At 46.1% G+C, this 25,969-nt stretch overlaps 1 protein-coding gene across 1 annotated transcript in view; it reads left to right on the top strand.

The window, feature by feature from the left end:
* Window positions 1-25,969, top strand: part of LOC126543242 (synaptogenesis protein syg-2-like) — a 523,643-nt gene that overhangs the window by 291,793 nt on the left and 205,881 nt on the right. The window lies entirely within an intron of this gene.

Raw genomic sequence — 25,969 nt, 5'->3', positions numbered from 1 at the left:
CAGTCAACCGCATCTCTTCGCTGCTGGCCTCCGTTGTCGCGATCTCACCGCTGGCAACCAGATGTTGTAATCGTACCGCTGGCACGAGTTGTTGGGGTCTCGGTGTTGACGCCCGTTATTGCCAATGGGTCGCAAGCCCCAAGGGTAGCGTTGGCCTGGCGGCCTGGGGCACTGGAAGCATCCGAAGGTCCCGGCAAAGCATGAGAAGACTGGTAACAGAACAACTGGTTTATTCTAACATAGCAAAAGAGCGGCCGGTCAGGTCGACCGAAGTGAGAGACGGGAGAGCACGTAACTCAACAGTACAAATCGGAGCCTCTCCCCTGGCGTCCGGGGGCAGCTGCTCTTATACTCTCGGCGTCGCGGTCCAAAAGGGGAGGAGGGAAGGTCACGGGATGAAGGTCACGGGACGGCGCAGCAGGGGCCCACGACGGCGCGAGCGGTTGAGCCGAGAGACCTCCAGGCCCCTCATTCGGGGAACTCCGCTCCCCGGCTGCCGCGCTTTGACAAGCGAGGGCACACACACACACACGCACACACGAAGACACGTGGCACTGAAACACGCCTGGACACGCTTGGCGGGTAGGCGTTGCGGCGTCGTTGAACGGGCCAAAATGTCCGCCGCTTTGAACAAAGCCCCGGCGTCCGTTGCATCCGCGCCGGCATTACCGCGCGTTGTAGGCGAAACGTAACACCCTGTATACCCGCGCATGTAGCTGGGCATAACAAAATATAGCGGCCCTTTTATCTGGCGACGGTCCTATTAGAAACTTCTAAGGAAAAAGATACTACACGCAGATCCTGAAAATTCTTGCGATGCAGAGGCATTACAACGAAAATATGCCTAAAATAAATTGTGAGGTAGAACTTTTTCGCTACCATGGAAAAAAGAATTGCCATTTTTCAGTGGTCCAAGAATTATTTCGCTGTTCCATTGACAACGCTTTAACATACAATGAAACATTATGACTTCTAGAAAACTAATTGGTGTTTCCAAGTACATACGTTGAAAGGAAAAAAGTTTTTAATAAATAATAAAAAGAAATGCGATGACGACATTTCTGTGGCCACTTAAAATGAAGCTGTACAAAGTTAGGGGTGTGAGAAAATTCGAAACTTTTTGCATAACGAATTGATTATTGCCTCATTCGATTTGGTCCCCAAACCAAACAGTAATTATTGTCAAACCCGAACATTTCTCAAATAGCTTTGAAATACTTTGCCACCTCAACTGTGCACGATAAAAGCATGAGAGTGAAGCGAAAATGCGATAAGTTTATCGCATAGTGCACATAACGCAGTAGGGCACGCAATGTCGCTTAGGGAACCACCAGACTTTTCGCGCGAAACTGAAATCATTCGCGCTCGAAATTATCTTTCAGGCATGGCATGCGGAAATGTGTATTGTTTGGTAAAATATATACGGTGATTCGGCACCTGTGTGCTCTCTTCGGACTAAGTCTGATTATGCTTAATTGCGACATTATTTCATATAACAGTGGCACCATCTGCCGCGACCACTCCTACTAGAGGGAAAAAAAATTCTATTTTCCGTCTGCCACCACCACAGATGACGTGCATTTCCAGTTTAGTCTCGGAGATGTGTGCAGCTGCTAACACGCTCACACGATTTCCTTTTAAACGTGCGTTCGGATAGCACGCATGCACGCAAGCTCCGAAGAGTTATAGGTCCGCGAACAAACTGCTTATTTTGCTTATAAGACTCAATTCGTGCTTTTAATACGACATTATTGATAATGCCCAGTTTAGGGGAGGAAACTCACTAATGTTTCAAATATTAGGATGAGACGGTGGCTTTAAATTAATAGGGGTAAATGCTGTTCGTTATTCAAAAACTATTTGAAAAATACTCGATAAACGATTCGGTCTAGAAAAGTACTATTCTTATATCCCAATAAAGGAATCAATATCTGAAGAAGAAAAAGTAACAGTCAGAAGAAATACAGTATAGACGTCTCACAAAATAATAATTAAAAGAAATTAATTGAATCACACGTTTCAAGGACGTCGTCGTCGTCGTCGTTGTTGTTGAAAAGAAGTAGTTGGCATACAGCTTTTTCTTTGAGTACAACACACACAAAAATCTTTCTGGTGCCAGTGCCATGCATTGAAGTAATTTCTCGACTTCGCATGTCAAAGGTAGAGAGTGGACTTATTTCAGGGAACGTTCCTTTTCTTTTTCCGACTTTCCACTTCATTATGTCGCTCCTTGCAGTTTCACCTCTTCGGCATTTTCCTGGGTTCGTGTTGAAGTTTTGGCATTGTGTTTTTCTTTTTTTTTTTTCGAGTTGGATGGTATTCGCGATGTTCATTGTCGAGCCTCACCATCTGCTGGGCGAGCTGAACTCTGAAAACGGGCCGCAATTGTCGCTTATCTGTGACTTCAACTCTTACAAACATCGCAAAAAAAGCCTATTTTTGTATTTTGAACGCGTGGCACACCTTTCGAAGTTAACTTGAGAGAAAGAAAATCACTTTGAGTCGAAGCTTCAACTTACTCGCGGACAGCTGCTAACTTTTTCTTTCAGTTATCGCCTTTCACCGCTCTGAGCTCGTAAATAAGACGATTAAGTGTTGTCCTCCGACTCACTACTCATGCTCTGATCACAAAATTATAATGTTAATAAGCCGTAATCAAGGGTTGTAGAAACTAAATTGATAGTGATTCTGGAAGCTCTTTTCGGTAGGCTGCCTACCGGATAGCGTTATGTATCTGATAAACGGCTTCAAACGTGCTTAAATTGAAGATCGAAATGATCGATCACAGGTGATCTATATAAATATGTACCGAAGCAGCACAGCAGGCTACGAGGCACGCCGTAGTGTGGAGCTCCGTGTTTATTTTTACCACCCCGGGTTCCTCAATGCGCACCCGAAGCACGGTACACGAGCGTTCTTGCATTCCGTTCCCACCGGATGGCTGCCGCCGCGGCTGACATTCGCACCCGCGACCTCAGCAGCAGAAGCCATATCCCTTGAGCCACCGCGGTGAGTACACTCTGTCTCTATTGAAGGATAGATGATTAAGCGTTCGAAATAAATTTCTGGGAGATTCACCAGGCCATAGAAGAGAAAGAAAGAAAGAAAGAAGGAAAGAAGGAAAGAAAGAAAGAAAGGAAGAAAGGAAGAAAGAAAGAAAAGCTGTCTTCTCACAGTGTGAAGGAGGCAAAAAAAATCTCATACCAAGAAAACGAACACGTCTCGTATGCAGGTGCATCTCCTTCAGTCGCCGCTCTCCTTACTGCAGTCGCACGCACGCACATGCATACGTGCAAAGGAAAGGGAAAGCGGAAAGCTGTCAGTGCTGTTGACATTCAAGGCCGACGGCACATGTCTTTGGGCTTTGAGGAGAATGCAACAGCTCTATCTCGCAATGCGAGCGATATCCGAGCCCTCGAGACGATAGTCTCTGACAGTGGAATATTGTACAACTTTGCTCGGCCCGATGGAGGGTTCGTGCCTTTGCACGGTGATAGGGGACGCAGAAGCAAACTAGGCGCTCAGTTGTCTCCTGTCATCGCAGACGTCGCGGACAACGGTGTCAACCATTCTGATGAGGAAAGCGCAAGACACTCTTTAGAAATGTTCTTGCTTTGGGCGGTACAAACTGGCATGGTCAATATGAGTGCCAACAGTTGCCTCACTTTCAGCCATCACGATGGATCCGCGCAGCGTGGGTGAGATGTCGCCACATCACAGCGGTTTTTGCTGTCGTTTAATGACGCGCCCAGTCAGCTACCCAAAGCGCAAGCCTCCTTTGCACATCCGCTCTGGAAGTATATATGGAAGGCGATTGTGTCGATAAGTTTTGCGGAGACTTTATATTCGCTGGACTACATTGTCGCCATCCCTAAGGGCAATCGCCGTAGTTGTAGAAACATTGTAGCTTCTAGGTTTTGGTATCCTCCACGGTAAAACTGCAGCGCGCATAAAGAAAGGATGACACAGGTGGTTAACAAACTACCCCTGTCCTTTGTTCATTGCGCGCACTGCAGTTTTACCATGAATAATTGCCAACTTGTCCAGCTTTCAGTTCTGCAATTGGTTATGCTCTTCTGTGTCAGTGTGCTTGCCAATTGCCCTGAAATTCAAGCAAACCTACCAATGGTGTCGCAAAATAACTTGATGAGTAATTGTCAAGAATAATGGCACGAAAGGGACAGCGGAAAGGACATAAGGGACGAAACAAACAGGCAAAAAAAAACAGCAACAGCTCGTCCTCAATTTTTTTTTTCGTTCCGGTTTCAGTAGGACTTCTCCAACACGACGTACAAATTGCGAAAAACAAAGAATCCCAGCTCACTAAGCTGTTCGCACTGCTCATAACAGACCAGCAAGGATACAACTAGCAAACCAGACGCTCGTGCACCTGTCCTCCCTGCCTTTCCTCTCTTTGGTTTCTCTCTCTCTCGCTCTCTTTCCTTAAAGAGACTGGCCTGGCTACGGTGTGTTGCTTCGCAAACTGCGAGCATTACTTTCGTCAGCTGCACGAGGTTTTCAAATAAATAGTCTTGGAACGTTATCGTTTATATAGCCTCAGCACAATCCGTAGTTTATATTACTGATTGGAGTCGATATCGCCGTTTCGCGCAGCTGTTGCGATAAACTTACACGATACTTTGCACCCATTTGAATTTTTATGCTCTTCTAGCTTGGCGCGTTGGAATTAAAGTGCAGCATCCTAAAGAAGGTCAACAAGAGTTTAGCTTCTGCATTCATCAACGATGATTTGAAATGGGAGCGTCAAATATTCCGTTCCATGGGCGCTACAGTGTACTTAAGGTTTTATTGCGTTACACACACGCGCGCGCGACAGACGGTGGCCGATTTTGTACTTTCGGTATTTTCTATGTGTGCGTGTTGCTTTGTGCAAACTGCCCTTCTGCGAAGATCTATAGACTAGCACACGACCATGGATTATTAGGCTGTTGCCCCTCAAGTTCGACCTTTATGTCAGCTATTTCTTTACGCCAGCTGTTACACGTTACATTTATTGGTTCCCGGCACACCTTGGTTCACTTGAGGACATTCCTGTCAATCCAAATGAATCGGCCAACAGCGTCGCCCGCGACCTTACAGACCGGGCCGCTTTTACATATGGTTTTGATTCTGCTGGATTGGAGAGCCTACAGAGAGATACGCTCATTACATACAATGAAATTACAAAACATTACTACATGGAAAGGAGGGAGTTTCCACCCCCTCACTATAGGCTAAACAGAGCACAAGCAGTTACACTTAGGCAATTACAAACACAGTCTTATTATTCACCTGCACAAATAAAGGAATGGTATGACATTACAGACATGAATATTTTATGCAAAGCATGCGAAAAGGAGATATGCACGCTTGAACATCTGCTCTGGGAGTGTGGGTCGCTCGGCCCTGGCATTTCCCGGAATTGGTTTTTAGGAATGATAAGATCTTCAGATCATATCCCTCAAGTCCTGGCTGTCCAGTACGCCCGTGATAGGGCTAGGAGGCTTGACCTCCCGGTCCCGACATGGGACTAGCCAGGCAGGTGGCAACACCTTGTACAGGACCAGAATAAAGTTTTTTCCTCCTCCTCCTCCTCCTCCCGTACAGTACGTTGCCATCTAATTAATTCTTGCGCAGAACTTTTAAATCTATTCAGGTGCTCCGGCATCTCTGTTTCCTTGGCTTCTGTCGTGTCTCCCATTACGCAAAAGACGCGTAAGGCTGTAGTACTAAGTGATTCCTTACGCTAAGCTGTTTACGTACACGCGTAGCTGCCAGCTCAGTTTCGCGACACAATTTCCGCAAAAGCGAAAGACAGTTATACGAGTAACGCTCTTTGGCGGAGCACGACGCCAGCCGAGCAGGCCCTCGTAACGCGCGCTTGGGGGACTGCTCGCCCCGCTCCTTTTCCGGAGAGCGACGTGGAAGCCACCCGTCGTCCACCCTCCCTCTTGAGAGGCCCAAATCAGTGCGACGAGAGGCAGGCGTACACCTGCCGTCACGCACAACAAATGGGTGTTTCCCGAGTTGATTGGCCTTGCGGGCAGCCAGAATGGCACGTGCGGGCCTAATCAGATTTGCGCCAGGATAAATGGCAGAGTGCGGAAATCCCAAATTGGCCGCCGCGAATCGTCTTCAGTTGCTTCGCGGCTTACTTCTCCTTCCCGCAGGCCCTGCACGTCGTGGTGTTTGTCGCCGGCAGACCACGAACGGCCTGTGCCTGTTGGTGCGAATATGACGCAAGTGCTATTCAGCTTGAACATTTCTATTATCTTTTATTTTTTAAGATAGGAACAGGTGCCGGTAGAGTGATTGTGCCAAATGGGAAGCTGTGGCTGCCAGCATATAACGAGGAAGAAAAAGAAGCCCCATTACAGAAAAGCCCTGCCGAAGTTCGCACGCATATGATGCAAGTTTACATTTCACCATTATACCACCATTTCGGGTTTGTTTTCTTTTACGATTCTTTTATGCAGTTACTCGGTGAGTGCTGCTTTCAGCGTAAGACCTGCAAACACCTTCATAATGATAATAAACTTAAAAGCCGGGCAAGTAATTACGTGCGGGAAATTAAATCTAGTTTACCTGCACTAGTTCAAACGTTATTTACATGCTGGAATGTTCACTGAGCCACGAACAATACATCGGCTAAACGGAACAGCCAATGAATGTTGTATTAAACCGGCATAACGCGGACATCGCCGAAAAACTCCTAAAGCAGTGGCACAGCACTTTAGTCTGTCAGGTCTCAATTTCGATAAAATGAAACTTTATATTCTACAGTCAAGCTTTCGTTCTCCCACTGACAAAAAGTGTTGTAACTCATCGATATGTTTATTACACCCCAAAAAACAGGTATAAATGTTTCAAAGGGGAGCTCTTGAATTCATATGCTATACTAGTGATACAAATATAACCATGTGCAAAACGGCAACAACGTGAAAGCGGGAGCGAACGTTTCGACAAGTGGACTTTTCTTTTTCAAGGCAAATCCACTTGAAACAGAGAAGTCCACTTGTCGAAACGTTGGCTCCCGCTTTTACCTTTTTCTCGTTTTGCTCATAGTCTTAAATTTCCATCTCCCGCCTCCCCCTGTTTTCTACAAATATAACCACTAATTATTTTATTTTTCACGATATTTTATTTGGTTAGGCGAGGGCTGTTCATAACCCCGACACTGATTTGTTTCGTTTATTTACACCTATATTTAATATAGGGAAGACTAAGACAAAGACCTGTGGACCAAGACAGGGAAGAGTGAGTGAGTAGTAACGGATGAGACAAGACAAAGGAAAGGTTGGAAGCCCGCGCTCTATTAAGTACGGCTGCCCAGTCTGTCATCTGTCTTGCACAGCACTTGACAATGATGCCAATGCTGACCCTGCGCTCAATAGCTGCGTGTCGCTCAGAAATCTCAGGAGACAAAACATCATCGTCTGAAAGGCAAGTTTCTTCAGTTGTGGGAACGCTAAATCACTCAAGCTAACGTGCACTGCCCCTGTACGTCTTAGTCGAAGAAAGTCTTGCGCTTGACAGCGAACTCCAGGCAGTCTAACAAGTAGCGTCTCGCATCAAAACGGATCTGGCAGCATGAATACGTCGATAAAGTCGGGAAGTGTCCATGTTGCCAGATCTAACGTTTGAAGCCGCGTTGGTGTACGCGCGGACGGCGTGCGTAAGCGGCCTTTCGAGCCGTGGCGTCAAACAGCGCTAGTAAAGTGAACGCCAAAAGTAGCCAAAATGGGTCAAAACAACCAATTTTGTTTCTTCTGGTGCTCGGTAAGCGTCTCTATGCGTTTTCACGGTCGGCCTAAATGTCAGTGCATGACGCGCAACATTGTCTGCGGTTTAGGTTCCGGATACACTGACATGAGGGTGGAGCCGCTGAAATTGTGAAGGACCTGCCTACTCGGCACTTTTATGAGGCGCGGTGAACGCTGCTGGCACAAGTCCTGCGTACATACTCGCTGTACTGAGAGCCATACTAGCTTTTACTCTAATAGTACCACAATTCGCTGCACTGGGCAGGACCTAAGTTTCCTTAATGGATCCGAGGGCAACACCTCGAAGAAGCAAAGCACTTCATGGGCAACCTTTTGAAAGGAGGTATCAGGAAAGAACGGCATCATGTCCCATTTTGTGCGCATTGAAGCATTGGAGCGAATGCAATCTAATGCCCCCAAGATATGTTCTGGGGTGGTACAGCCGGTACGATAGCGTAAAAAATATGAAAAAATAGCTAATCTGGGCTTCTCTAGGCGAATTCATTCAAACAACTTTATTGAGTGCCCTGCGATTTTGTGGGGTCGGCCTGGACCCTGCCTAGGTTTCGGTCAAGGGTTGTTGGCCCTTGGTGGCTTAGTCGGCTCGCTGGAGGGCCCAGAGTTGCTGCTGCAGGCTCGAGCTGAGCAACGCAGACTCCCAGCGCGCGCGAAGGCTGTCGCTGTTTGAGGTTGCATCACCGTTATTGCGTATTATAACCGTACATTCCCATAGGATATACTCTAGGATAGCTCTAGAGTCGCAATGTCTGCACTTGTCAGTCGTGTATAAATCTGGGTGTATTAGGTGCATTATAGCTGGACTCGGATAGGATTTGGTTTGTAACTGCCGCCATGCGACAGACTGATTTTAGCTTAATTTTGGGTGTGATGGTGGCAATGTGCGCCTCTGAAATCTTGGGTGTTGTGTAATTTCGTGAAATCTAGTCATTCGATCTTTTCACTCCCACTCGTCGGTAGTCGGTGAGGCGGGGCTAACCGAGGCTCGGTCTGTAAGCCCTCGAGCCATGTGGTGCACCGCCTCATTGCTACCGTCTGATAGTGGGTGAGTGGGTGTCCAGAGGAGATCGACACTTTTGTCGTGGTTATTACCTAGCTTTAGGAGTCGTAGTGTTTCTGGGGAGATTCGACCGTTGACGAAGTTTCGTATCGCCGTCTGGAAATCGCTGATGATTATGTCCGCTTGTGTTTGTGATATGGTTAACGCGATAGCAATTTCCTATGCGGTATCTACTTGTGGCGTGTTGACTGTCGCTCGTCGTGCATTTATCACCACTGCTGAGGAGGCGCGCTTGTGTCTATATCTGGCTGCGTCTACAAATGTGGTGTCCTTGCTGTTACCGAATTTCTTCTGTATACTTCATGCTCTACTTTCCCGTCTACCGTGATGGTGGGTAGGATGCATATTCTTGGATATTAGAGGGACAGTTATCATATCTCTGATGTGTCCGGGTATATCTACATTGCGCCATGTTGGGTATGATACCCTATACCTAGGCCATCCAATATGTGCCTACCTGTTTTAGTTTTACCTGTGCTGCACAAGCATGTACAAGTGCTTCTCTTTGTTCCACGCTAAATCATAGGTGCACCAATGATTGTCTCGTGCAAATAAGCATCTGAGTATGAATCGCACTAAATCTATCTTTTACTTTCAACTTCTTTATTTGCACATTGTTGCAAATATGCAACATACCCTTTTTCTGCAAATTGAAACCACAGACATTCGCTAAAGTAAGTTTCCATGGGAGTACAGGTACTGTTATGCTTCCCTACAACTCCATGAATAATATTTTGAGGAAGCAAAAAATTGTGCAGTAAAGGGTTATCAAAATTCAGGAGTACCTCCCCAGGACACATATTTTTCAACTTTCTCTTTTTCCGATGACCTATGAGCAGTGGAATTTGTTACTGGTGGAAATCGTATGTCGCAAACTCTGTTGGTATGTTTTATTGTAGGTTATGCCCCTCGCAATATTGCCTATTGGCGCTGCGGGTTTTCACTGAATAGAGAATAAAGAAGGCCGCTGGGATATATTTGCTTTCCATATCAGCAGGGCCGTTTATGAATACTTGAGATGATCTGTCTACATCTCCAGATGGGCAAGCACGAAGGACCTCCGGGCGCTGTCTTCTTTTGGGGAGCTCAGCATGCATAATGTTTCGACGCCTTTAGCTCTAGTCTACAGATTTCTTATCCTCCACTTCTTGAGACCGGTCTATTCTGGTGATAACATATAGGCGGAGTGCCTCTCTGACCACTGAAGAAAAGCGAAAAGGAATAAGACTGGAATATAATCGTTGTACATTATACCTACCCTGAATGCCTCGGAGAATTTTCAGTGCAATAAAAAGCGTGAGAATCGGTCCTCCTGCGTATACGGCGTAGCACACTCCCAATACTTGACTCACTTAGGCGGCACATTTGCGTGACCAATCTCTGAGAGGTGAGCGGACGAAGAAGGCATGATTGGGACTAGTTAAGGACCTTGCAATTTGCTGCTACCTCTGGAACCACGAGATAGGGCCTGAAGCCTTACCTGTGTATCGACTCAGAGCGAATATTCGCTCATTAGGAGGGCAAAATCAGAGGCAGCTAGTAAAGTGTGTGGCGCGTAATGAGGGCTGCGCGCAATTTAACCATGAACCTCATTGATTTGCGGTTAATTGCAACTAATCAGCTTTTTTCTAAATGTAGCTCTAAGCACTGATAATGCAGGTAAGAGAACGTTAGCATGGCCGCCTTCTGTATCTCCTCACGTTTCTGCGCACGGGTCACGTAGGACGCACAACTTCATTCATCATTATGATCTTGATGACCAGCCACTTTCGGAGCAGACGGTTCTGGTACACCGGCCAATGCAGTCCTCATATCACAAGTCGGTCAAGGTACCCTTGAACTTCTTTTCTCGCGCCATTGCTTTATCTCTCCGCTATTCTTCCGATCCTTTTTTCCTTTTACCCTTCCGCAATGCAGGGTAGCAAACCAGAAGCTCTTTCCGTTAATCTTCCTGCCTTTCCCACCCCATTTCTTTCTCTCTCTCTCTCTTTGGATCTCTCTATCAATGGGCAAGCAAACTACACGTGAAATAAAATAATGTAGTTCTCACGCACTGTGGAAATCAATGGTATGCGAAGTATTTTACACGTATCCAGTTATCTAATCTAGTCTGCGATTCCGCAGCGCGTTAGCAGATGGTGCCACGTGCCTCTGTCAGGCAGGGAGTTGTGTGTGCCATGCGTGCGTGCAACGACAGCGTCAAGGGGTTGCACAACGACGACGCTAGTACGGAGACGGCGATGACAACGATCGCTTAACGACCATGGTCACGACGATTGCTTGAGAACAACCGAGACTGTGATATCATGACAACGATAGTGACGACGATTGCGTGACGACTGATATTGACCCTCTTCGCGGAGCAGTTTCTTTTAGAGAAACGAGATGGCGCTTCCGGCGGCGCGCCGCACGTCGCCTCAGCGACAGCGCACGAATACAAAACCATTACCGCTTCCACCTTGCTTCTGTGCGATCAGCTGTCGGAAATGGAACTAAGTTTTCACTAACGCACTGTGCCCCAATCATGCCGAATTGAATCATGTGACTGGCATATTAAGGAATGGAATTAATCTGTGTATCCAAGTTCGCGGACCGTTGCTGCAACTGTCCGTACGTGTTACCGGCACTTCGCGACGTACAGCTTTCTTCGAGGATACCGCAATTTGCTCATCCGTCAGCGTTGTATCGCTAACCTTCTAAGTGCTTCAACCCCGGAACGTCGGCAATAGTGAGTACCGCTCGTTAAACCGTGACAAAGGGAGTAGTGCCGCTTCCTGTCATAGTACGTTTCGCCCACAGTATATACACACATCTACCCCAACTGGCACGGAATCTTACGCCCACTCTATCGCCAACGTGTCAATAAGTGAATGGGCGCACACTTGGATATATGCGCACCATATACGCACAATAAATGACGGACTACACCGATAGCGCACGAATGGTCGAAGCTGAATGTTTTGTGACTGTCGAAAAGAGTAAAGGACTTACTAGCGATAATAGATATTTTACACAAGGTATTACAATGTACAAAACGGCTACGTTTCAAGCCTTGCGTGCAGCGAGAACAAATCCATCGGAACTGAGCACACCCGCGAGCGATTAGGCAGAAATAATTAGATAGTGATCGTACCAAGGAAATTTACTGAGTCAGAAATGTGGCAAGCTGCTGCTTCAAAATATTTGCCAAGTAAAGAACGAAGAGCAAAACACACTAATCCTTATTCAAAGCATGAACGGAAAATTTGGGTAGCTTCGAATACATATTTAGCCTCGCTTTTAAATCAAGCACCATATGCACGGCTCGCGCCATTTGGACATAGCTTAATCAGCTTCCAAAGCGCTTTTGCATGTTCTCGGAAGCTGTGGCCAAAGCTTCGTGTCGTCCACCCAGGTTTGCTAAGCCGCACCGGCGTCATACACACCCATTGTAAACGCGGAGGCAACGCAGGCAGTTGAGACAAGCAATGCACGCGTCACCACGTGAGCAAACATGGCAGCGCCTACGAGATCGCCACGAAAAGCGTGAATACGTATATTTCCCTCCGATGAACAACGTTACAAGCAGCTCCATTACAACTTGTGTCAATCTCGAAAGTGGTGCCCTGGGTAAACTGTCGTAATTCCGAAAGTGGTGTAAAGTCACATATCGGTCCCACAACGCTAGCTGCCACGATAAATACATAGGGGGAACTCGCGCGCGCAACTCCTCTTGCTTTTTTAAAACAAATTGTTGCTTTGCTTCGTGACGCGCACGCAAATCGTCCCAAAGTACTCTTGAAGTCATGAGACGAGAATTGTAAGGTGGTCATTCACGCCTTTAGTGCTTGAGTTTCAGGCGTTATGGGCAGTGCATTCGGCTATCGCTCTGGGGAATCCTGTTTCTTGTGCCACCACCGGGTACTTCTTTTTATTGAAGAGGCGTCGGTCGAGACCATTGTGCCAGACACGCACACAGGTTAAAACCAGAGGAAAGAAGCAAAGAAAGATAGGCTTTCAAACACGCCGTTTCTGGGGTCATCATCGACTGAGCTCTGTCATGGTAGCTGCACGTAGACAAGGCCTGACGAATACAAATCCCCTTGTCGAAACGCTGATTTCATAGGCATCGCTTGTTCAACCAATGTTGATCACTCCAAGCCTTCATCTTCCTGTGAATCATTTGTCTTGTTTCGAGCACGTACGTGTCATACATTAAGAAGTGGCCTGCGATTGCACACGTATTCAAATCTCTTGAGGGAGAGCCATGGGGCGTACGTGCGCAAAATATGCTACATATTCATTCGCTCTTCTTGGCCATCTAACGCTTCGTACGCTCCGGAGGGCGAAAAAAAAAAAAGAAAAGCTGTATGGAATCGCCTCGCGCGGTCTTTCTAAGTGTGAAGAGACTGTCACCACTCGATCTCAAGAAACATTTATGTTGCTGTCTAGGCTTTTGGTGCATATTCGACATTTTGCCCAAATGCCTTTTCACCGTCTTGCCAACAATTAGGAGGCGTACCAGTGTCAGCCGTATCCTTGCTGCTCACCACCGCTCTGTTTCCATTGAACTACACGCATGCAGGACCGTAATCGTCACTGTTTTAGCACCTGTATTCTCTTCGAGTGTACCTCACCGTTCCGAGTATAAAGAAGGGGCAAAGGTCGCCCGAAGCACTGAAACAGATAATAATACTGCTTTTACTCAATGTTCACAACGGGCTACGTACGCCTGCATGTCTATGCCTATAGATCGATCACCCACTCTAGTTCAGCAGTTGCAGCGTCGTCCCGGCTCATTTCTTTAGATTAAATACAAAATAATATATCTGAAGTCGACGATGGCCGGCGAGCGTGCATCCCTGCGTACGACACTTGAATCCCTGAATAAGGAAGCTGCTCGCCCTATGAGATCCTAAGGCAGCCGTCGACAGCTTGCTCTCTGCAATACACCGTGGATCCGCAACTTATTGTTATAGTAAGGAAATTTCACCATCGGATACTTGAACAAGAGTGCCATGTGATGCCTCAGTGGCTGTCAAGTCATCGCTATCGGATTGTAAATGACAATGACCAAGCAGATGAAGCTACCCGATGTGCCCGTGGCGCAGGCTTACGTTGGCCCCACGGAATTCAACTGGTTTCAAAATCCATAACCTTCATACCCTGGATGTTCACCGATTTATTTATTTATTTATTTATTTATTTATTTATACGAAAGCAGTTTATGCCCCATTACGCGAAAATATGTCGCCGTAGTCGGCGTGACCGAAAGATAGTACCAAAAATGGTCGACTGCGCAAGGAGCAAGAACACGTCAGGAAATCCTCGAATTGATGTCGAATTTCTTAGGGAGGTTCCTGTAAACAAAATAAAGCAAAAGAAAAATTATGGGGTTTTACGTGCCAAAACCACTTTCTGATTATGAGGCACACCGTAGTGGAGGACTCCGGAAATTTCGACCACCTGGGGTTCTTTAACGTGCACCTAAATACAAGTACACGGGTGCCTTCGCATTTCGCCCCCATCGAAATGCGGCCGCCGTGGCCGCGATTCGATCCCGCGACCTCGTGCTCAGCAGCCCAACACCATAGGCACTGAGCAACCACGGCGGGTAAAGTAAAGCAATGGCTTTTAAAAGAAGACCTGGTAAATTTCGGTCCGGGTCGGATTCGAGCCCTGGGCTCCGGGGTGCGAGACGAGCACGCTTCCCCGAGGCGGCTCCGTGGTTCTCGTAGACTAAATGTGCGCCTAGTGCGTGCGTGACGGCGCTCACGTGACGGCGCAGCCAATGGATATAGGAAGTCGCGGCCCGTCATGAGTGTATAAAATGAGCGTATAAAATAAAAAGAAAACGTTGATGTTAAATTGAACGGCGCTGAGCGGCCCTTCGAGTTACGAACTCCTCGCAGGCTAGCGAGCGGGTTGAGACGTTTGGCGCGTTTTGATTTGGCCTTACCGAGGCGCAGTTAAGAACGCAGGCGAGATCTTGCACGGACAAGGAACGCGCCAAAAAAAAAGAAACGTTTCATCAAAGGGAGTATAATGCTTTTTCATTCCCACATGTAGGCAGTCTTTAGTGCCTCTACCAAACTTTTTATTTATCTATTCATTTACCTATTTATTTTTAGTTTCTGCAGGTCTCAATGAGACTATCACAGACGTTGGAGAACAAGTCAAAACATACAAGGCACAAAAACAACATAAAATATAGTACGCAAGACATACGCAGAAGTGTGCGCGTGTGCGTCCATGCATGTTTCAATTCAATTATGGGGTTTTACGTGCCAAAACCACTTTCTGATTATGAGGCACGCCGTAGTGGGGGACTCCGGAAATTTCGACCACCTGGGGTTCTTTAACGTGCACCTAAATCTAAGTACACGGGTGTTTTCGCATTTCGCCTCCATCGAAATGGGGCCGCCGTGACCGGGATTCGTTCCCGCGACCTCGTGCTCAGCAGCCCAACAGCATAGCCACTGAGCAACCACGGCGGGTTCCATGCATGCTTGTGCGCCAATGTTTCTATGTACATGCCTTGAATGTTTCACTTCGGTCATGGTGGGTGCGGAAATAAGTGGTTTGATTGAAATACCGTATTTATTTTGCCCTATATCGCGGCTCAGGCCGAAGTTTCCTTCAAATGCCAAATGCAGGTACGCCAGCGCGCTGGATTGGTGGTCACTGGTTAATCTTTTGTCCCGCATTCAGGAAATACGCATAATCCACCACGTAACGCGTGATATCATGTCCACGTATTATTCTTTATTTATGCATGCAGAACAGTTCACCGGTAGACATATAAGGCCTTCCAATTAACTTTGCTATGCATAAATGTAGATGCTGAAACGTAATTTTGAAACAGAAGCAATAGCCTGAGCCTCCTCCCTGAAAACGTTGAGTATAGACCGATCAGAACCGCAAAGAACACGCTCCCAATCTCTAACTGCAAGGACTATACGAGCAGCGTAGAGTTACCTTTTAGCGCATAAGCAGTATTAATGAGCTTGTATTTGCGTCGCAACTCGCGCCTGAGAGTAGTATTATTATTTTTTCCTTATGCAGCCGATCACCGAGAAACCGAAGGCCGATAGCGGATGGCGAAGTGGGGAGAAAGAAAAAGAAAGTTGGACTTATTGCAGAAAGTAGACGACACGAGTGCTTGAAAACCTGTTCTGACAATATGTTCAGACAGATAAAAACCTGCAATACCACACTCGAGGCATCAGTAAAAGGAAATGAGAGAGAGGAGAGAGAGAAATGGGAAGAAAGGAATTCTTTAAAAAAAAAGAATCGAAAAAAGAAAGCAAACGTCAGCTAAATGAGATTCAGCGCGCGATTAAATCTCCATTCTTCTTTTCTATTTCGTACTTTTTCGCACGCACGGCGATCCATGCTGGAGGAAGGCGGCGAAATAACACGCATATAACCGGCATCGCCCCGGTGGCGTGAAACGATTAAATTCTCCCATCGCCCCCGGTGCCTGTAAAGCAGCGTGTTTGCACTCCACCGGGAGCTGAGCCCGCGCTGGCGCCATTCGTCGCACCACGACGGTCCCTGCTCCGGGAGACGTCGCCGACAACATCGCTGATCTCGAGGCCTGCCCGCCAGCTATGTGCGGAAAGCCACCTGGGCGCACTCTTCTTTTTTTTTCTCACGCCTCCGCCCGCATATATCTCTATACATATCGATTCCATCGGTAATAATTTCCACCACAAGATGACATCCGGGTCTAGCCTGGGCGTGATGCGGCTGGGGTGAGAGGACGGGAAGAAACGTCGCAGCAGCAGCGGCGGCGGCTTACGTGGGCTACGCGAGTGCAGGCAGCCGCGCGTGCTCTCGGCACCTCTCGCGGCTGCGTCGGCGTAGACGCTCCTCGGCTTTTCTTTAAGAAAGAAAAAAAAATATTGCGCGCTTTACTTTAATACGCGACGCCAAAGTTGACACGGTTTCAGAGCGCAAAATTGAATTTCCCAATACGTCGGTCATTTTTCATTTCTGGCTTTCGATTCGTACCCTCTCCAACTCGGTGGTAGACGGTGATGCGAACGAAGGTGCGAATCATGGTGTAGGAAACGCGCGCAATAAAACCAGAACGCGCGATATGTATGCGACTGTTGATAGAAAACAACGGCCATATAGTATGAGAATTAAAGAGGTCTGCGCACGAGGAAGGCAGATCTAATGTGTGGATATATATATATATATATATATATATATATATATATATATATATATATATATATGTATGTAGAGAGAGAGAGAGAGTGCTGCGTTAAACAAAAGTTGAGGAATGTGCTAAGAAGTCAAACAGAAATGCAAATCCCCAGCGCGGAGCGGTTCATCTTCGTCCTTTCTTGTTCCCGATTTCCTTCGTTGTCTCATCCACACGCCAGTGTACTTTCTGCGGAGTACGCGTGACTATTGATCCGAGCGTGGGGAAAGCCTGCACGAAGGAAGAAGAAGCGCGATGAAAAGGACCTGAGTTACGGTGAAGCAGACGGCAGGGTGGTGGAGCAAGCCGGAGGCCAAGAGAAGTAAAGTAGCCTTTGTACGTTTGTGTGTGCATGCAGATTTGTATCCCATTGTGCTGGGAGGCCTGTAAACGTGTCTCTGTGGAAATGTATCTGCGTCCGATGGAATGGGGGAGGGGCGAGTCGATCTAGGAGCGATTACCGTCCTCCCGGCAGATCAATCACCGAAAGCTGAGACGTTGAAAGGCAAACATGGGCCAGATGAACGCCGCCGCAGCCTTCGCTGCCGCCGAAATGCGCTGGCCACCCGCCGCCGACCACGGAAGGAAATGATGAAAGAGCACAGGTCCGGAAAGGCGAGTGGGTTTCTTCGGATGGGCCGATGGGGAGGGAGGGGTGAAGAAACGGGATGGCACCATTAGCAAAAAGAAAAAAAGGTGGGAGAAGGGGAAATGGTGTGCGGACAGCGAAGCTCGAGAGAAACGGTTCAAGAAGAGGAAAGATATTTTCGCGCCTGCATCGAGGCGCGATTTTGATGAAGCGTACATAAACGGTGAACACTCAGAATCCCTTACGACGAAAAATAAACATATTGTTACGAATGAAGAATAGATTCATTTACAGTGAAAAGGGTAGAGAAGACATGGGACGGTCCGAAACAGCCGATCACTCCGAAAACCTCGCGCCGCTTCTTCTTTCTCTCCCACGCTCCTCCGGTGCGGCGTTCCATTTTCCTCCTGGGGAGACGAAGCTCACCGAGCTAGTCAGAGTGCGCGTTGACGGTACAGTTTCAATCGTGCGACGTGCATAATTTGCGTTTTGCGTGAACGGCGGTCATCAGCCGTCACTTTAGCGATGACATAGGTCACTTCACTCAAGCATTTGAGAATGACGAACGGGCCCGAATACTTGGAGAGAAGCTTTTGGCAACAAGGTCCCCTTTCTCGAACCGGTGTCACAGCCACACGAAGTAACCGGTGGCGAATCTGACGGGCAAATGTTGTGCGTCGTAGCGAGCCTTATCATGAACATGCGACGATAGGGTTCTGAGCCCGGCAAGTCGACGTGCTTCTTCGGCACGACGCAGTATCTGCGTGACAGAAGCATCGTCGTTAGGTAAAAAGGAAGTCGGTGTCGAGAAAACTTTGAGGGTGGCGAGCGTAGAGGAGAAAGAAAGGTGCGTATCCTGTGACATCATGCTTGGCTGTGTTGAAGGCCTACGTGATGAAGGGTAATACCGCATCCCAGCTCTTATGATCTGCTGAGACATAGATTAAAAGCATGTTGACGCAGGTACGATTGGTGCGCTCAGTTAGACCGTTGGATTGCGGATGGTAAGGCGTAGAATGACGATATTGGGTTCCACAAAGGCGCAGCAACTCTTCCACGACGGCAGCGGTGAACTGCCGGTCGCGATCACTTATCACCACACGAGGACCCCCGTGGCGGAGGATAATCATGTGCAGAAGAAACCCTGAAACATCGAATGTTGTAGCTGAGACAAGTGCCATTGTTTCAGTATAACGTGTTAAATAATCCACGCACAAGATTATCCAGTGTCAGCCAGCCGAAGACTTGGGGAAGAGACCGAGAAGACCTATACCCACTTTCCCAAAAGGTTAAGTCGGTGGTCTAACCGGTTGAAGAGTTCCTGCAGCAGCTGTAGTCGGTTGTTTGTGGCGTTGGCAAACATCACAGCTGGCGACATATTGCTTGGTTGTCTTCCACGATTGATGCCAATAGAAACGTTGTCGGAGGCGGTGTAGCGTTCGAGCGAATCCAAGGCGACCGGATGTAAGGTCGTCGTGTATGGCCCGAAGTACAGCAAGGCGCAGGCATTTTGGGACGATAAGCAACCGTGAAGCACCGTTGTTTGAATAATTCTTGTGGTAAAGCAGACCGTCACGAATCATAAATAGTGTAGCCCGTTCAGATCTGTGGGTCGCATCAATAAGTGGCTTTAGTGAAGTGCCGCACTATTGTTCGTTCTTGAAGACGGCAAAGTCAGGAAAGTCCGATGAGATTGTAGTTTAAGTAGTCGTCGAAATGGGCATCATCAGTGCCCTCGGTCTGAGATGGAAGACGAGATAAGCAGTCAGCATCTGTTTGGCACCGACCGCTCTTATAAGCAACAGAAAATTCGTATTCTTAAAGATGCAAGGCCCACCGAGCCAACCGCTCGGCTGGCGTTACAATATGCATCAATGTGGCGACTATTTTTTTTTCCCGAACATGTTTCTGCTAACATATATGGTAACCATTGAAGATGAAGAGTGCTCACGCGGTTGTCGCGATAGTGTTTTCCCTAAAGTAGCCACTGCACTGCATTTGTGTTCGCTCCTTCAGAAGTAACGTTACCAAAGCAGCAGTGCATTACCTCTATGGAAAACCAAAAAATATACGGTACGCTTTCGTGAAAAGCAATCATTTAGAGGTTTTGCCGAGCGCTTCAGTGAAGGCATCAAAATCAGTGTTAGCTATTTTAAAACAATATCGACCACGGCTGAGATACGCATCGAAATCGCAGTAACTGAGCCCAGCCGTATTTTGTCCCTGCCATACAGTCTCCGCCATGGCTAGACATCGTGGGTGCGGTTCAGCGTTGAGCACTCCAACGTCGTAGCAATTCGATGTGACAGCAAACGCAGTTACTTCATTCGAGCGGGTTTGGTAATGGCTATATTGGGTTAAAAGCAAAAACCTTAGGTAACTTTACGACCATTCCTCAGGAATATGCAGCGAATTGCTGAATTCTCTTGACGTCTTCATCTTGTTGAGCGCTAACACAAGAGCGCGTGATGGATGGATGGATGGATGGATGGATGGATGGATGGACGGACGGACGGACGGACGGACGGACGGACGGACGGACGGACGGACGGACGGACGGACGGACGGAGCCCCGAGAACGACATACAGGGGTGCTGCGAGCGCCATTGGCTTGTGTTGGCTGCAGCCAACAAGAAGCCGAAGCCTCATTCATTATAAGTATTGTGGGACATATCGAATATATCATGATTCCCCAGTGGAGGTCAAAAGTCAAGTAAATTCATGTGAGGCTTGTGGTGTCTTCTTTATGAGGCGGGTGTGCAAGGTTCTGTTTTGTGTACTGACGAAACAAATAGTTCTCAGTTTGTATAATTAAACAACGCAGGATCGAGACATGGTCAGGCAGAATGTGCTTGAATTTCCCTTTTCAAGGCAGCCTAAGCTGCGCCGTAGTGCCTCGCGTATACTTTAGGCATTGTTATTTGCGCTGTAAAGAACTACGTTATGGTTTATATTGGAAGTTGTAGTGAACTGCTGGGTTTCACGAACAATGCGTGCCTCGCCATGAAGACAGTTGGTTGCTTCCATTGCAGGAGGAGTGTGCCATATTGTCGATAAAGGCTAGTGTGGGCCACTATGAAATATTTCATCGCTTGCAGTCGATTGGTTCTCGATCTTAACCACGAAATTTTCTTTCAGGTGATTGCTGTTATGCTATTCGTGATGTATATACATCCTATATACTTGATGCGCCGTTGTGTTAACAACCAGTGCGTTTTCTGGGTGCCTGTTTCAGAGAACGGTGAAAGTAGTAGCAATGCTTTTCTCACAAAATGCGTGCATAACTCTTCATGTTACGCATTAATACAGTGGCCATATTTGTCTAAGACAACTCACCATAGTAATAAGAATCATGATGAAAGCTTCTCTGGGCAGTGTCCTTCTAACACGGATTTATAATGTTGGTACCAAATACCAAAATTTTTCGTCCATGAAAAATGCGATGTCTCTCACAGTTCAGTAAATAAGGGAATGTTAAGTGTTTAGAGGAACATCATACACAACTTCGCGTGTTGAATTTGCAGACATTCTTTTTAAGCAACATTTATGGACAGACACGGCCCATGTATGCATTTCAAAACCAGAAAACCTCTCCAGCGCTACATATATCTTGCCATATTCAAGTCGCAAATTTTCACCACTCACGGGGTTTTGAAGAAGAAAGTGCGGTTCAGGCATGGCAGCAGAAATAATCCGAAATATCCTTCAATAAGCACGGCTCGAGCCCTCAATACCCCAAGCAAGCCCGAACAAAACGAGCACGCGCGGTAGCAGAGCGAGCGGGAACAAGCGGCGCCCTGGCCGTGACGTCACTCGCGAGAGGGCGCCACTCCAACTTATCGCCGCTAATGAGCGTCCCCTTTGGAAAGGGGTAGTGGGTTGCGCTACCAAGCTCTTGTTATTATATTTCCTAATGTCCTAACTATGTTAAAGAAGAAAAAAAGAAGGAAGAAGAACAGGATAATTCGTATAACCAAACTTTCTGTACCCCTATTGTGAACTTTGTTTTTGTACGCCTCTGTTTGTCATTTCCTTACGTTTCTTCCCTCAATCTCCAAATCACCTCTTACTAATCTCTACTGCGGACATGTTTACTTTCTCCCTGCTCTCGCTGAACTCAAAGACTTCAAGGAGGCCAGAGGTACCTAAATCGACCACTGGGCAGAAATCTTCACATTATAATAAAACATGCTACATCGTTTCCCTAGCTTTGCCGCAGCAAGCACATGCTTCTTCTTGCTTGTTCTATCTCGCTTTATAAGTGCGTGTTCTAAAGCATCCTGATCTCGCTTCGAAAGTAAAGAGCTTCCCTTTGAGTTATCACAAATTGTTTCTTTGCTGATTTTGTTTTTTCCTCTGACATAGTTACTCATAGCAGGTTTCTTTTCCAATGGCGCCATCCTTGAGATTATCTCAGCCTTTCTGATTTTCCGCTTAACGTTCTCTGTTGCCATGTTGCTTACCATACAGGTCGTATACTTGCTGGTAAGCTTCCCAGAACTTTTCTTCCACTCTAAATCAATGTTTTTCCTGTGCAAATACCTGGACACTTTCGCAACCCATTTACTTTCTTTGATATTCCTCAGTCTTTCTCCTGTTGCTTGCAAGACATAGATCATCAGGAATTTCATTAAACATAGCTGGTACATAGTAATTGCGCATCTTTTTACCATAATTACTATAGACCCGTGGTTTAACAAAACGTTCTGTTTTCCTCAATGTAACATCTTTTTTACAGGAGTTTTATATTCATTTGAATAATAATACCGCGTCAACACAACAATACAAAACAGCTCACGAATCTGTAGGATGCCTAACTCATCGTATTTCTTTCATGTCAACCGAATGTAATTTGGTACCGTAAGATATACTGTTCACGATTCGTTTTAGTATGACATTTAATGCTTGCTTCTTATATTCCGAGCAGTTTCCATATAATGTCATACCATATTTTAAAACAGGCTCCACTAATGCTGTGTAGATTACTCGTCTAAGGTGAAGCGGAGATTTCCCCCGAAGGTGATACAACATGGCCGCAATGACCCTAATCTTTCTAGAGAGGTAAACGATGTGCTCCTTCCAAGTGAGATGTTGGTCGAAATAGATACACAGATATTGAACTGTTCGCTCTATTTGCATGGCTTCGCAATCACATGGGTAACAACGGGATGAGTGGAAATACCGTGGTTCGATTAAAGCAACTGTTTTGTGGGGCTTTTTAAAACATGTCAGTTTTGTTTTGTGAAGGTTTAAGAAAATAAAATTTTGCGAGAACCAATCAATTACTTCAGTTATATCTGCCTGAAACGTTTTAACGTCTGTACAATAGTTAGTGACTTCAAGTGCGAGCGCTGTATCGTCAGCGCATTGAAAGATTTTTGACTCAATCTGCAATAGACCCAAATCAGAAAATAAACGTTAAATAGCAGTGGGCCGAGTGTACTTCCTTGAGGTACACCGAAAGTAATATTCTTCAAATATCCTTTCGTATTATCAAGCTTTACACACTGCAACCTGTTCGTAACTTGTTAACAAGTTTGCAACTTGTTACCTAGCAACCAATGTCTTCCGCGTAAAACAAACCTGGAAGCTGCTGCTCTACTAGTGTACCCGCCTGTTTGTATGAGAGAATAAACCCGATATTACTTCCTTCTAGTGCCCTCTCCATCCTCACCATGTACATCATAAACAGCAGTGGGGATAAAGGGCACCCCTGCCTCAGTCCCTTGTTGATATAAACCTTCTCCTCGCTGCTTATCCTTTCTTATTCACCGCAAACGGTATTTTCTAGGTAAATCTCTCTCAAAAGCTGTATACAATCGTCGCCTAAGCCTTCCTCTTCCAGAATATCCCACAAAATGTTTCCGTCTACGTTGTCATACGCTCCTGTAATGTCTAAAAAGGCCACATATAGCGGTCTCCTTTCTACTCTGGATATTTCAATATACTGAGTAAGGACAAATAAGTTATCATCCAGACGCCTACCTATTCTGAAGCCATTCTGAAGTTCTCGAAAAATTCCATTATTGTCTGCCCATGCTTGTAGCTTTAATTTAATTGCCTGCATTGCTAACCTGTACGTTACCGATGTAATGGTCAACGGTTTATACGAATGAATTCTATCTTTCTCCCCCTTACCTTTAAAAATTAAATTCATTCTACTTTGTCGCCAACTGTTTGGTATTCGTCTATCTTTTAAAGTTTTTTTTCTGTGCTTTCACTAGAGCTTCCTTACTTTTTGGTCCTAGTTCATTTATCCGCCTAACGGCTACCTCGTCTAGCCCTGTGGCTGTGCGCTTAGGAATTTTCTCTTCGAGTTTCTCTTCGAGGCTTTCTTCGAGTTGAAATTTCTCAGCACCAGTTCCTTTTCCATCTGGTTCTCTTGCATGCTCTTTTTTTCCTCAAATACAACCTTGTCATTGAATTGGAAAGATTCGGTTGTTATTTTTCGGATGCAATTTAGTGCCGCGTCCGCTTCCAGTTTGTTTCCATCTTCGTCTAGGATATGCTGTGTTATTGTACCAGATTTCCTGTATAATAAATTTATGTGCTTCCAAAATAGTCTAGATGCGGCCTTCTTTTTCTCACGTATTTCTGACAACCAAAGTTCACTTTCACCTTTTATCTTTGTTTGAACCAGTATTTCAGCCATAGATGTTTTCTCCCAGTATATTTCCCATTTTCTGGCTACTTCATTAAGCGGTAACTGGGCTTTTTTTTCAGCCTGTGCTCTCGGGATGCTGTCTGTCGTTCGGCGATCGCTTCTGGTATCTCACTGTTCTACCGGCTTTTTGGTTTCTTTGTTCCTTTTCAACGATCATGTTGCCTCTGTTTCCGTATTTCTGTCGTTGTTACACTTAGAAGCTCACTATATTACGATTCTTTGCTTTGACCCTTTGCCAAGTTCTTCCTCTACTCTTGTGACTATCTTTGCTATTTGTTCACTGTTCAAATTTGGACTGGTCATTTTGCGCTCCTTGCTCTCTTTCCCAACTGCATATACCATTTTCAAAATGATGCGTTTATGGTCACTCCCTATGCTGATATACCCTTCCTGGTCAATGGCCATTTCTCTCAGCTTATCATAAATTTCTCCTGTCATCAGATAGTAACCAATGGTCGATTGCCTGTTCCTCACTTCCCACGTGGTCTACCCGTCACACTTAGGCCCTGGATTCACAATAACGAGCTTATGTTGCTCACAAAGATCTAGCATTGACTTCACGTTGTTGTCGCTATAGCCATCTAGATCCTGTAGGTGGGCATTCATGTCACCTAATAGGATAATTTCGCCATCATTCCCGAAACTCTAAACATTTTATATTAATATCTATTATATATGATATTATATATAATAATCTATAATATTAATATAGTTTAATATTATCTCAATATTTAGGCATTTCAGTAACTCTTGATTCTTCACTGCAAATATTTCCTGTCCACAAATACGTTACGCCTCGCCAAGTTTTCTGTCCATTCATATTAGAGGATAACCAAAGATGCTCTTGACATTTTGAGTTTACTCTTTTCCATTTGACTCTCCGATGGAAGAGCATTCCGCTTCCCCTCCCTTTCTTTCCGATTTAGTTCTGTTGCACCCTCCCCAAACATAATTTTCAATCACTGGCGGCTGTTCCGAGTCTCTGAGGTGCGTTTCTGTAAACGCATATACCGCTATTTGTTCTCTATTTAACTGCTCCTCAAATCTCTACTCAATTTTCCTTTCTTTTGACGCCCTGCATGTTTATGTATCCTATTGCATGGCGAGCTCTTTCTTGTTTTCCTCTTTTTTTCTATTATTGACGCTGTCATTTCTGTTATAGTCGGCACTGTGAGATGAGCCTAGTGGTTCTTATTAGAGACTTTAATAGTTGCTGGCTGCGAGTAACCGTTGCTATAGCATTGGATTCATTACTTGGTCATGTATATATTTGTTCTGCAACCTCTGCTGCCCTCCTAGGCGGGCTTAAATGCATGCACAAAGTTTACGTATGCTTTCATGTATTTTTGCTTTTCGCTAATTGCTTTTCGCGTTCGTGTTGTCCACTTCTCTTCTCTTGTGTCCTGTCTTCACGCCTCACCTTTCTTGCATAATTTCGCTAATAGTTGCTCATAGCTCGTCGGCGGGGTTATAGTAACTGTAGTCCGCCAACGGCTGTTTTCATGCGCCTACAAACTTTCTCATGGCCCAGTGCGTTTCATTGGCCGAACATGAAATGATCATGTGGCAGATGACGTACGCAGTAAAGCCACGTTGAACGCGCAAAAGAAGAATTCATTTACGCCTCACGAACTAAGTACGCGCAAAACTTGGCGGCACCACAGCTAGGCCACACGTATAG

This window comes from Dermacentor andersoni, chromosome 1 (genome assembly GCF_023375885.2).
Source record: "Dermacentor andersoni chromosome 1, qqDerAnde1_hic_scaffold, whole genome shotgun sequence".
Lineage (NCBI taxonomy): Eukaryota > Metazoa > Arthropoda > Arachnida > Ixodida > Ixodidae > Dermacentor > Dermacentor andersoni.
Note: the sequence above shows the minus strand (reverse complement) of the source record. Positions and strands in the feature narration are given on the sequence as shown.